This window comes from Peromyscus californicus, unplaced genomic scaffold (genome assembly GCF_007827085.1).
Source record: "Peromyscus californicus insignis strain IS unplaced genomic scaffold, ASM782708v3 Scaffold_4__1_contigs__length_199733344, whole genome shotgun sequence".
Lineage (NCBI taxonomy): Eukaryota > Metazoa > Chordata > Mammalia > Rodentia > Cricetidae > Peromyscus > Peromyscus californicus.
Window position 1 is genome coordinate 28,595,390 of NW_026294562.1, and position 12,260 is coordinate 28,607,649.

Here is a 12,260-nt window from a genome sequence, read left to right on the forward strand (position 1 = left end):
TGTGAGGCATTACATATATTCCTCCAGTTTTTAGCCATCACTCCACATTCTGTGTTTACAGTATTGTTCCTATTTCATTCTTTTCTTTTCTCTACTGTTATATCCCTCCACTTTTTATTTCTCCCATTTCACAAACTGGTGTATGGAATTCCATAATTAAGGGTATCAAGCAAGGCGATGGAATAATTATCAAAATTTAGGATTGAGGAAAATCCTAGATTAATTTACCTCTTGTGGTTTAGTGTTTTAGAGTGAACAGTAAAGATTCCAAATCATACTGAGCCCTCACAGGTTGTCTTACTTCTTTGTTAGTTGCTACGGCAACAATGTGCTTTTAGCACCACCAGGAAAGAATTCACTAAATTCTGGAGATATTAAATTAATGAGAGTCTTAGGTGACAAATCTCTAGCTGACTTTCTTTTTAAAAAGTGAAACACACTTTTAAAACCTCTTTTTAGATTTGGCATTCCACATAGATGTATTAAAAACCTGATTTATTTCAGGAATATTATATTACATTGAAAGGTAGACACACTCTTAAATGAGTTCTTTTCTCAGTGGAGTATTTTCTAATTTCATGAGTTAGACAGCATTTGCAAAGTGAATGAAATATTTTATTAATGCTCCTATTTTTAGGACAAATGCAAGTAATTTAGGAAAATGATTCAATGACTTACTGCTGTGGGATGGTCTGTATGTCAAAAATGTTGCTGATTGGTCAATAAATAAAACACTGATTGGCCAGTAGCCAGACAGGAAGTATAGGCGGGACTAACAGAGAGGAGAATTGAGAGAACAGGAAGGCAGAGGGAGACACTGCCAGCTGCCGCCATGACAAGCAGCATGTAAAGACTCCACATGATAGTCGGAACCTTCATGTTCTCTACCTTGTAAAACTGATAATGGTGATTTCCTGATTAAACCATAAGCTTATGTATGAAATCTCAGCTTTGGTCATTTAGGAATAGATTTTTCATCGTGTCTTAATCAAATAAACTGAATGATTTTTTAAACCAGAAGCTCTCCAAATTTTAGTTTCCTTATATATGAAATTATGGGATCAATAATGTCTGACAAATCACAGCACTGTGAGATTCAAATGACACGGTTTCTAGGGATGTGCTTTGTACAGTGTTATATCAGAGAACTAGTTACTATGCCATTGTGAACACATTCCAAGGTCTCCATCATGTTCCTGGGAAATATAAAATAACTCCGTAATAAGGATTGGGTTAGATATTTTCTTTCTCACAGGGAAGAGTCATTACATTTAAATAAAGGAAACTTACTTGATTGTAGTGTTGCATATTTAGAAGTGTACTTTCCCAGTTGTAAGCTTGAAATGTACCTTTATGAATAATCTTAAAAAAGACAAAACACATTTACTTAAAAATAAATAGAATCAGAAATTTCTGTATGCTTATTGTCTCTTTTTATAATATAAGTGTTGGGTGAAAATTCAGTGGGTTCCATAATATGACTACTGCTTGCCACAATTCCAGGTGCCACTAGATAAGTATCTACAGAACATTTTCAAAGAGATTATATTTCAAACAAGTATAAAAAATATTGAAAGTAGCCGGGCGTTGGTGGTGCATGCCTTTAATTCCAGCACTCGGAGGTGGATCTCTGTGAGTTTGAGATCAGCCTGGGCTACAGAGTGAATTCCAGGAAAGGTGCCAAAGATACACAAAGAAACCCTGTCTCAAAAAACAAAAAACAAAATTGAAATTATAACATTATGGAAGGAAAAATTTGCACATATTTTAATTATTTTGAACTGTTTAACTGTTAGGCTGTCTCCTAAGAAAATATCTGAAAAATGACGTATAATAACTATTATTATAATTTCATAAAATATTTGTTCTTATTCTAAATGGAAACTTTAATAATATCTATTTTGTAGTATATCTAATTTTAATCATGGCAAATAAATTACATCTTATAAATAATTTTTTAAAAATGCTTTGAATTATTAGAGTTCAAGTAGATAAATTCTTACACGAAAAATAGTATGTATGCAATATCCATTTTCTAGCAGTATAAAGATTGCTCTGGTGGTTTATAATTCAGCTGAAATCAAACAATATTTGAAATTCATGAAATTAGCATTTTCATTCAACACTGACATATGACTAAATTTTTCATTCATTAGACTTTCCTTTGTATAAAAAACTTTTCAATTTCAACTAACAGAGAGGACATAAAACATAACACAGACTTGTGTTGAAAAAATTGTTAATGTAATTGTTAATTCTACTGATTTGAGAAGAATAAAGAATGGGGCTGAAACAGCAGTCTATCTCAGACAAACATAATACAAAGATGTTTGCTAAAGTGGAAATGCTAAGGTTGAGGAACTATCTAAATATTAGTTCTGAAATTAAAATAAGACAATGAATCTCTTAATGTGAGTTTGGTTGCTTTATTGGTTATCAGTCAATGAATAAAAAGTCCCTTTCATTGAAGACATGTGAAATTCATGAATGTGTCTTACCTATAAAATTCAGGTGGTAAATAAATAAAATGGAAGTTAAAATAATTCACTAAATTTGTTTGGTATCCTGAGTTTAGAAATCACCTTATACACATGTCAAATGGAACTAATGAGATGAAGTCATTTTGTGCTTAATATCTGGGCTACCATGAGTCCTAACCTTTTTGTTTTGTTTTGTTTTGTTTTTTGTTTGTTTGTTTTTGACTAAGCAAGGACAAAATATTTCATAATTTATAAAAACACATAATGGAGTCCTGAAAGTCCTATCTTTCACCATTCCCTGGAGCTTGTAAAAAGTCGGTACTAATTTAACATAAAAAAAAGTTCATATGAGATTTCATTTTTGAAAAGAAATATAACTTTTAAGGACTAAAAGATGAAATGTAGCATGAATTGTTAGAAGGTCTTATTAATAAAAACAAACCTGGAGTCACATACTGGGGTGAACCCTGAATGATCAGAGAAACAGAACAAGCCATAGCCTTAATTTGCCAGCTCCTCAGCTGATCTGTTTCCTCAAACTAGAAGGCTCTTCGTCCTCATCCAAATGGATCTCAGCTGAACTGCTACTCAAAAGCCTAAAACCTTAACAAGGCTATAGTTCCTGGTCCTCACACCTTATTACCTTTCTGCCTCCTGCCATTAGTTCCTGGGATTAAACGCATGTGTCACCAGGCCTGGCTGTTTCCAGTATGGCTTTGAATTCACAGAGATCTGGATGAATCTCTGCCTTCGGAATGCTAGGACTAAAGGTGTGTGCCACTATTTTCTGGCCTCTATGTCTGTCTAGTGGCTGTTCTGTCCTCTGACCCCAGATAAGTTTATTAGGGTGAACAATATATTGGGGGACACAATATAACCACAATGAAATAATTCAGTTCACACATAATTATGCTCTCTCAAACTATCTATTGCCATTGGAAAATGTATTGCTTAATACTCAAAAGAGATATAATGTATTGGCCAGAAAATCACACAGATATTTTAAAGAGAATTTAAAGGGCAAAAGATCAAAGGAAAGGAAACAGAGAGAATTATACCTGGGAATAGTGCAGAATACTTTGAGATGATGTTCCTGCTGGAATCTGCCCCAAGCGCATGTCCATCCGGCTCTAGAGGAAAGTAAACATGATGTGTATTTGTCAGTAAGTAGACTTTTTCAGAAACAGGAAGCTTTCAAGACAGTAGGGACTGCTATTTCTATGATTAAACCCTTTGTTCAGTTTGGAAAGAACAGAATTTCACCACAGAATGAAATCTAAATATTTTTGCATATGAAAGTAGTTGGCAAAATTATATTTTTTCCAAAGAACTTTTCAAATGAGTGATCAGTGAGTAGATTATTGACATCAAATTTATTAAAATGAAGGTGGAAGATGCAGATTAAAATTCTTGAATATTATATTATGAATTCTATAAAATTGTATATGCTTCCTTTAGAAATTATATGTGAAATGAATCTTGACTTGTATGAATAATCTTAAGTTAAGATAATAATATACTGGGATGGCAAATTGCCTAGATTTTAATATTTACCTTTGAAGATTGATTATTGACCATCATCACACCAAAATTAACTTAATATATCATTATTGACCATCATCACACAAAAATTAACTTAACTTGAAACCAAAATCAGACCTCATTTAAATTTTTTGGATTATGTCCAAATAGTAATGTAAGTAAATTATCACAAATGGTTCCAACTACTTGATAGTGGCAGATAAATTGATGAATATGGGTAGCTTGAGTGATGGATAAAAAGTCCTTTTGCCAAACAGTATCTGAAAATGACATAACTGAAGATATTAGATGGAGACCATGCCTTTCCAAAGGATAAGCAAGAAGAGAAGGAGTATAAAAGAGATACTTTAAGATATTAAATCATGTCATGATTTAGTTTACTATGATACTATTTTATATAAGATTGAGAAAAGTTTTCCAATAAAGTAACATGTAATAAAAACACTTCTCACCAATTCAGCCAGAAAATGATATTTTTGAGGGTAATGAATTTCCTAGGTTGATGAAAATATTCTATATATTTGGTGGTGGTTATATGAATTTACAAATGTGTCAACAAACATTGAAAACAATAATGGTAATGGACATATTCATATATATATGTATAAATTAATTTCACTAACAAGTGAAATAGCTTCTAAAATTAAAAATGGAAAAACAATATTAAGAGAATTAACATGTAGATTAGGTGATTAGAATGAATACCCATGGTACCTAACATTTTCTTGTTGAGATGAGTGATTTTGTATGAAAAACTGTATTATTAAGGAAATGTATTTCATATGAAAATAATTCATCATGAATATATATGGTTTGCATGTAAAGAAAAATTAACATAAATATAGGAATTTTAAATAGAACTATATTTGAATGACAAGAAACATCTGTACATGGATAGAAATGCTAGAGAAACCAAATTCTTTTCAAAAACACAATAACAAATTCCTAAATTTTTAAGGTATGTGAATTCCACCTCAAACTATTTTTTGGGAACTTTAGTGAGAACTGGTTAAAACTGTCAGAGTTTTCCTTTATGATATCTTTGGAATTTAACAAAAGCATGTAACAATTCATTGTGCATTTCTTTATGGAGATGCTGAATCTTACTGAGAGTGATGTGTGGCAAGGCCTGATTAGGTTATCAGTTTTTTCTCTCCCTAACTTCTTTAGTAGTTCGACAAACAAGACCTGACTTTCAACCCTTCTTTGTAAACAAGCAGCTGTAGATGTAACAGTCATATTAAATAAGAAACACAGAGCCAAATACAGAGTTAAAAGCCCAAGAGGTCAGAGCAGTAGCTAAGAGCTGAGACTAAAACCGCCTTCTTACCCCTCACTGCCACTGCCGTCTTTCCCCTGAGAAAGAGACCTACTTCCTGTGTGTCTGTCTTTTTATTGACTTTCTGTTCTGCCTTCTCATTGGTTGTAAACGCAACCACATGACCTCCTCATCACTGCCTGTCTATATAGACCTCCAGGCCTCTATGGTTGGTATTGAGATTAAAGGCATGTGTCTCCATGCTGGCTGTATCCTTGAACACACAGAGATCTGCCTGTCATGTGATCAGGATTAAGGGCATGTGCTACTACTGCCAGACTTCTGCTATGTCTTGCTATTAGCTCTGACCCCCAGGCACTTTTACTTATTAACATACAAATAAAATCACATTTCAGCACAAATAAAATATCACCATAAGCAGCTTTGCAACAACTAGAGTGGAATCAATTGGGTGAAGACTCCTAAAACAAACAAACAAACAAACAAACAAAAAACCCAACAACAACAAAAAACAACACAGTATTCAATTGTCAGGACAAAAATAGAAAAAATAATATTGGAAGGAACATAACTCAATATCTGTCACAAATTCACAACAACAATCTTACTAAATGGGAAGGAACTCACATTTACCATAAAATCAGGAATGAGTCAATGTTGCCTACTTTCTCCCTTTTAATTCCATATAGTTCTTAATACAGCAATAAGACAAAGGAAAGAAATAAAAGGGATATAGACAATATATAAATGTGTATTATATATAAATAACGGGATATAAAGATGAAGTCAAGTTTCACATAATTTCAGATACTACAATCTTGTATATGAGAGATCCTAAAAACTCGACCAGAACACTCTCAGAACTAATAAGCATCTTCAGAAAAGTAACAGGACACAAAATCAACATACAAAGTCAACAGCTTTCCTATATGCCAATTATGAACACAATGACAGGAAAATTAAGATGAAAAAAATTCCATTCACACTAGCTCCAAAATATTTAATTACTTAGGAATAAATCTAACCAAAGAAGTAAAGAAAAACAAGAACAAGGAAAGACCTTACAAAAACTTAATAAATGAAATACCTACAAAGAACTTGATCAATAAATGAGCTAACAAAATGACTAGATAATTCTCAAACTGTGAAGACTAGCTGATCAATAGATAGGTTAAAATTTCAAAATCTCTAGCCAGCCAGCAAATGCAAATTAAAACTGTTAAGATTCCACCTTAAGAAAGAAATCACTCTCCTAAGTAGTCCCCTTACTTCCATGTGTGTTCTATGGCAAATGCATGCTTGTGCATGTATACACACACACACACACACACACACACACACACACACACACACACACACACACACACACAGAGCACTGTCCTGCTTTCTTTTCTATTGCTCTGATGAAGACCTTGACCAAAAGCAACTTTGGTAGGAAAAAGGCCATTATTGCTTCTTTAGTCATAAAATTTTGAAAGACTTTACTTATCTTTTGTTAACATATCCCCTAAAGGTTTTGTCACATTTATACATGAGTCATATAATCAAAATAATGACTTAAAAGAGCAGAACATAGTTCTTGGAATAAGCTGTGGCAAGACAGTAATGAACACACACACACACACACACACACACACACACACACACATACACACACACACAAAACATATCCATTCTATTGAAAACAGAGTTAGAAAAATTTAAAGGTGATGATGGCGAACTTGATAAAATACAGATTACACATTTGCCTATGATAGAAAGCATTAATAAGGATTTCAAAAGGCAGGGAAGACTGATGAGTAAAAAGAAAAACATGGTTAACAATTTAGCATCTTTCAAGATGCATCCCCAGTTGCAGACAGGGCTGATTCAGGGAATTATACATGTTCTAATGTGAAGACTGTGCATTTTGTTTAAAAAAAATAGTATTTCGATGTTTTGTGAATTTGTTTTCATGAACTCTTTTCCTTTTATTCATCTACAACCTTTGAGATGAGAAGTAGAGTAGCCGTGAGACTCCTTGTTTTATTAGAAAATAGCTGAGAAACTCAGCTGAGAAAACATGTGTTTCTCAATGTTCTAACAAAAGAAGAGTCTTATGGCTACTCTGTTTTGATGAGTCTCAATGATATCGCTGATCTCCTCTAGGATGTTGTACTAATTGACAACTGTTTTACTTCCTGATTACTCTTGGGAAGCAGTCCTAACAAAACCAGATGAAAAATCCTTTTCTCCCTTTCTATGGTAGAATCACTACTAGTTAATCTTCTTATAAATTATAAACATGGCTCAACAACTCAAATTTTTCATGATCAACATCAGTCCATGTTCTTTGTTATATTGTACGATATCAGGATGAATTTCAAGTCAAGGATCCCATAGGATCAATCAAGATATTGATACTCCTGCTAAGAGGTTGCTCTATGCCATATTTGGCAATTAGTTAAAATTTATCCAAATTAATTTTTTAGATTCCACCATAGAACTTTTACATAAATTATTGTTTTCTTCCTGCCTCTTCTCTCTTCTCTGAACCCCCTCTTCATTTTTTTTTTTTTTTTTTTTTTTTTTTGGTTTTTCGAGACAGGGTTTCTCTGTGTAGCTTTGCGCCTTTCCTGGAACTCACTTGGTAGCCCAGGCTGGCCTCGAACTCACAAAGATCCGCCTGGCTCTGCCTCCCGAGTGCTGGGATTAAAGGCGTGCGCCACCACCGCCCGGCTTCATTTTATTTTTACCATTTTTTCTCAGACAGTGTCTTGTAGTACTGTCTGAATCTACAAAACACTATGGAGGACACTAATGAATTCTTCACAGGAGCAAAGTGTTTGCTGGTGTTTTCCTCAGTGGATTCCACATGAATATGTAGATCAGCACCTCTCAGTGTTAATTTCTTCTACTACCCACCAGAGAGCTAACTCAAGAATGCAGATTCTTACAATGTTGTCTAGGTGAGATGAAAAGTTCTAGATTCCTAATACCCAACAGATGAAGCTTGTTGCTCTTCTGCAAACTATACCGAAATAGGAGGAAGAAACTTTGCTGCACTTGAACAAAGAAGTTCAATGTGTTTGCTGGCATTTCAAGGCTTCCTATTGCACAGAACATAGAAGTCTTTGTGCTTGTAGCATTTTGTTTTACCAGTTGAATTGTAAAATTTCTAAGATGGGGTTTACTGTACTTTTAAAAAGAATTGAAGGTAACCAAACAAGTTGGGATTTGTTTTTCCTCATCTCTAAGAAAATTTCCCATCTATCAAGACAAAGAACACACTGTGAAGTACCTGTACTTTCAGTCACATAAATGCTTCACGGAAACATTACTGATGAGTATTTATTCATGGCCATCTCTAAGTGCTAGAGTAAATATTAGTTCTGAGAGATCATATGGTATATCATAACATTACCTGATTATGGGGTCACAGCCTGTGCTCCAACAAGCAAGGGTTGGCCACACATCCTTGATTTACCAATGTACCAGTTACATCCAACTAAGCAAGTAAAGGCATAGAAGGGATGTCTCTCAGGTCACGGATCCCTGGACTCTATTCTATCCATCCTGAGGATAATGTCCTAACACCTTAAAAATATTGTCCCGGTTCCTTTGTCAGAGCTAATCTTGTGCAGAATGTTAGTAGATATTCAAGAGGATTTACAAAATCATAACTATCAAGAATGACCTCTTTTGTAGAATGTGAATAGACAATAATTATAAAGCTTAACAAAAACTACTCATTTAATAATAATGGGTAGGTTCTGCTTGGGCTTTCCAATATTTGGCCTGCATAATGTTCTTTTCTGAAGACCATACTCATAACACCATCAGGAATACTCAAACATAAAATCTGGAGAAAGCTGGCATCAGTAACAATTCATTATAACTAACCGCATCACATAGAAAATCCCACCTTTTAAATCTGTCATTTAAGGGCAAACAAAATTCAAGATGGTAAAACAACCATGAATATGTGAATCTCAAATGTATTTTTAATTTTTGTTGAGTTAACGAAGGTATGGGGCAGATCTGTGCAAATAGAATGGAAGATACTTGAGCTCTACCTTTAAAAACAGAAGCTACCAATATCTAGGTTACAGTTTGAATTCTCTTTATGGTGACTGGTCATTCCAGGTGCTTATGTCTGTAGAGAGATGTTTCTGTTTTCTGTCTGTAATTTCAACACAATGAGGGCAAATCTATAATTTCCTCCAAACATGCTATTTGTTTCTTCTCCATTCAAATAAATTGGAGGAGGGTATGGCTGTCAGGATGCTTTCCCCAAGAGTCCTTGTTTTCTGCAGTCCTGTGGCATCTTGTTGGGGTTTTTTTGTTGTTGTTTTGTTTTCTTTTTTTTCTGTATCCTCCCCTACCCAACACTATGTGACTTGTAGCCAACTCCTTTGGTGAACAAAAAAATGAACAATTGTCCAACTATGAATGGCTAAAGACACTGTAGTTGAAGCCTGTCTTTCTCATAGCACCCTATTGTATTTCAGGTTGTGCTATCATAGTAAAGCTTCACTGCATATTTAACACATTGCATACGATAACTTCCCCTTAGTATTTTTAATTACTGGTCTTATTAAATTACACCATCCAATATTCCATTACAAGGGCCACAAATGTTAGTTTGGTCTTGTGTAAACTTCAACGTCTCCATGAAATGTAGCCTTGTATTGTTTATTTCCACATTTCTTTAGACACCATTTTCCCTAAGTGTAGTGTATAACTGGACCTCCACCAATGCTCAATTTATAACAAAAACATAATAGACAAACCCAAACGTCATATGATTGGCAACATTATCCTATGTTATCTAAGAAGCTAAGAGAATCCCATTTACCTTGGTTGAATCTACCTAAGGCATGGGGAATTTTTAGAAATATTCTGTATTATCTATACTTTCTATTTTTCCTTGTGTCAGGTTCCATTTTGAAATATGTATTCTACCATTAAGATCATTGACAGAGATATTCATTCCCCATCAGGAGCTGTTTGAACAGCTGAAAATTATCCTGTATATGTCAACAGTTTCCAAAAGACAGTGTTAATAAATGTCCACAGCCCTAGAGACTATTCATGTTGAAGTGAATTCATTTACTATTTTTCTGTAAGAAGAGCCTCATTTGAAACACAAATGCCCTCAGAGAAATAAATTTATCTCTATGTACAAGTTTGTTCTTTCACATTTTATGGAAATCTAAAAAACATAAAAGTTTTGAATCCCTAGTGTATTTTTCCTGCCTATGTTTGACTTTAAGAATACACTTAACCCTAAACTCCTTAGGGATTTATAGCCGCAGTTGTTAACCTAGGAGCAGAACATCCTGTCAAGGAGTTAAGGGTGCATCAGATCATGGGGCTCCTAATCTGAAAGATCTGAAGTGAGACTGACAGGTATTCGTGATGGACAGCAGAGAAGTTAGCAACCATTCAGCCATCTTCAAAGCTATATTTTGGTTTTGTTTTTGTTTCTGCTCATGAATCATAGTCATGAAAACTCACTCATATCATTGCAGACATTTGTGATTGCTTACGGATTCTTTATGACAACAATGTTCTCTTCAATCTGTTCCTATTTATTTTGGTTTAGCATACAACATTTAGTTTCATTGAGACACTTTAGGAACACATTTCATTATCCTCTGTTCTTTTTCTCCTCACCTCTGTCCTTTCTGATCCGCCCCCATCGTGATGCCTGTCATCTTCTTCCACCCAAATGGACTGTAATACACTTACAGATTTCTTTGTGCATTGTCCATAGAAAAGAAGATTGAAGAAGATAGGACCAAGGTACCCACAAGATAATACTAGAAATATTTTCAAGCAAGTGTTTTCAGACATCATAGATTATGTAGGTTGCTAGATTTTCCTGTGGTTCTGTGTTGTGAAATCACTGAGTTCATCAGAACTGAAGATGCACTACCTAAGCAGACAGTTACAAAATCACAAAGGTTTAAATTGAATGAAGCCATGTCCTTTCATTTACCTTTCGCTGGAAAAAGATAACCACATGAGCATTGCCTTTCATTTTCAGAGACAAATAACTTTCAAGATGTCTTAATGATTGCTGACCAGGGGTTAAAGACTCAATCTGGTAGCAGATTTGTTTTCAAGTGTACCAATGTCAGAACGATCTGGGAACATACCAGAAACTTACAGTGGGCCAGAGAACTTTAACATGATTTTCCCAGGAAGTTCCAATATGTGCCAGTGTTCTAGAACCTCTGTTTGAAGGACACTATTGTTTAATATGGTTTAAATGTATGGAGGCGATTGCTTTTGCATGTGATTGTTTCACAAAATTCTGAAGTTGAAGTCACCAAATTAGTCTGTAACAGTAATTCTACTATTTACTTTTATAGTATACAATTTGAAAAAAACTATGAGTGAAATAGAATACTATTTTCAGAGTTATAGATTTCCTTCTTGTTCTCAGAATTGTTTAAAACACTAACTAGTTAATTAAGTAATTTATAAGTATCTTCCAATGCTATAACAACTTCTTGACCTAACTAAAATGTAGAAAAAGAACCTTCAATTTACTTGTCAATTTACTTCATCATACATTGATTCCAGAGTAAGGGCCACTGAAATATTTTTGAACTATGCACAAGTTGTTTTATTTAATATAGTATAATATAAGAAAAGGCATACTGGAGGAAATAAATATACAAATAATTGTTAGCTGCACAACCATGATAATTGGGAACATTTTGGGAAAGAATCCAGACACAGGGAATTGGTAGCAAGGGAAATTAATTTGACACTAAGTTCCCATTGGAATTCATAATACACATAATGTATATGTTATTTTTATATTATCAAGTGTTGGAAAAAATGAATGGCTAATACATAAAAAAATTGAAAAAATATATTTTACATCTTTCTACTGTACTATTTTGTACATTAATTTTTCTGAGTTTATTGCAATTTGAAAATTAAATGAGACATAGTGACATTGG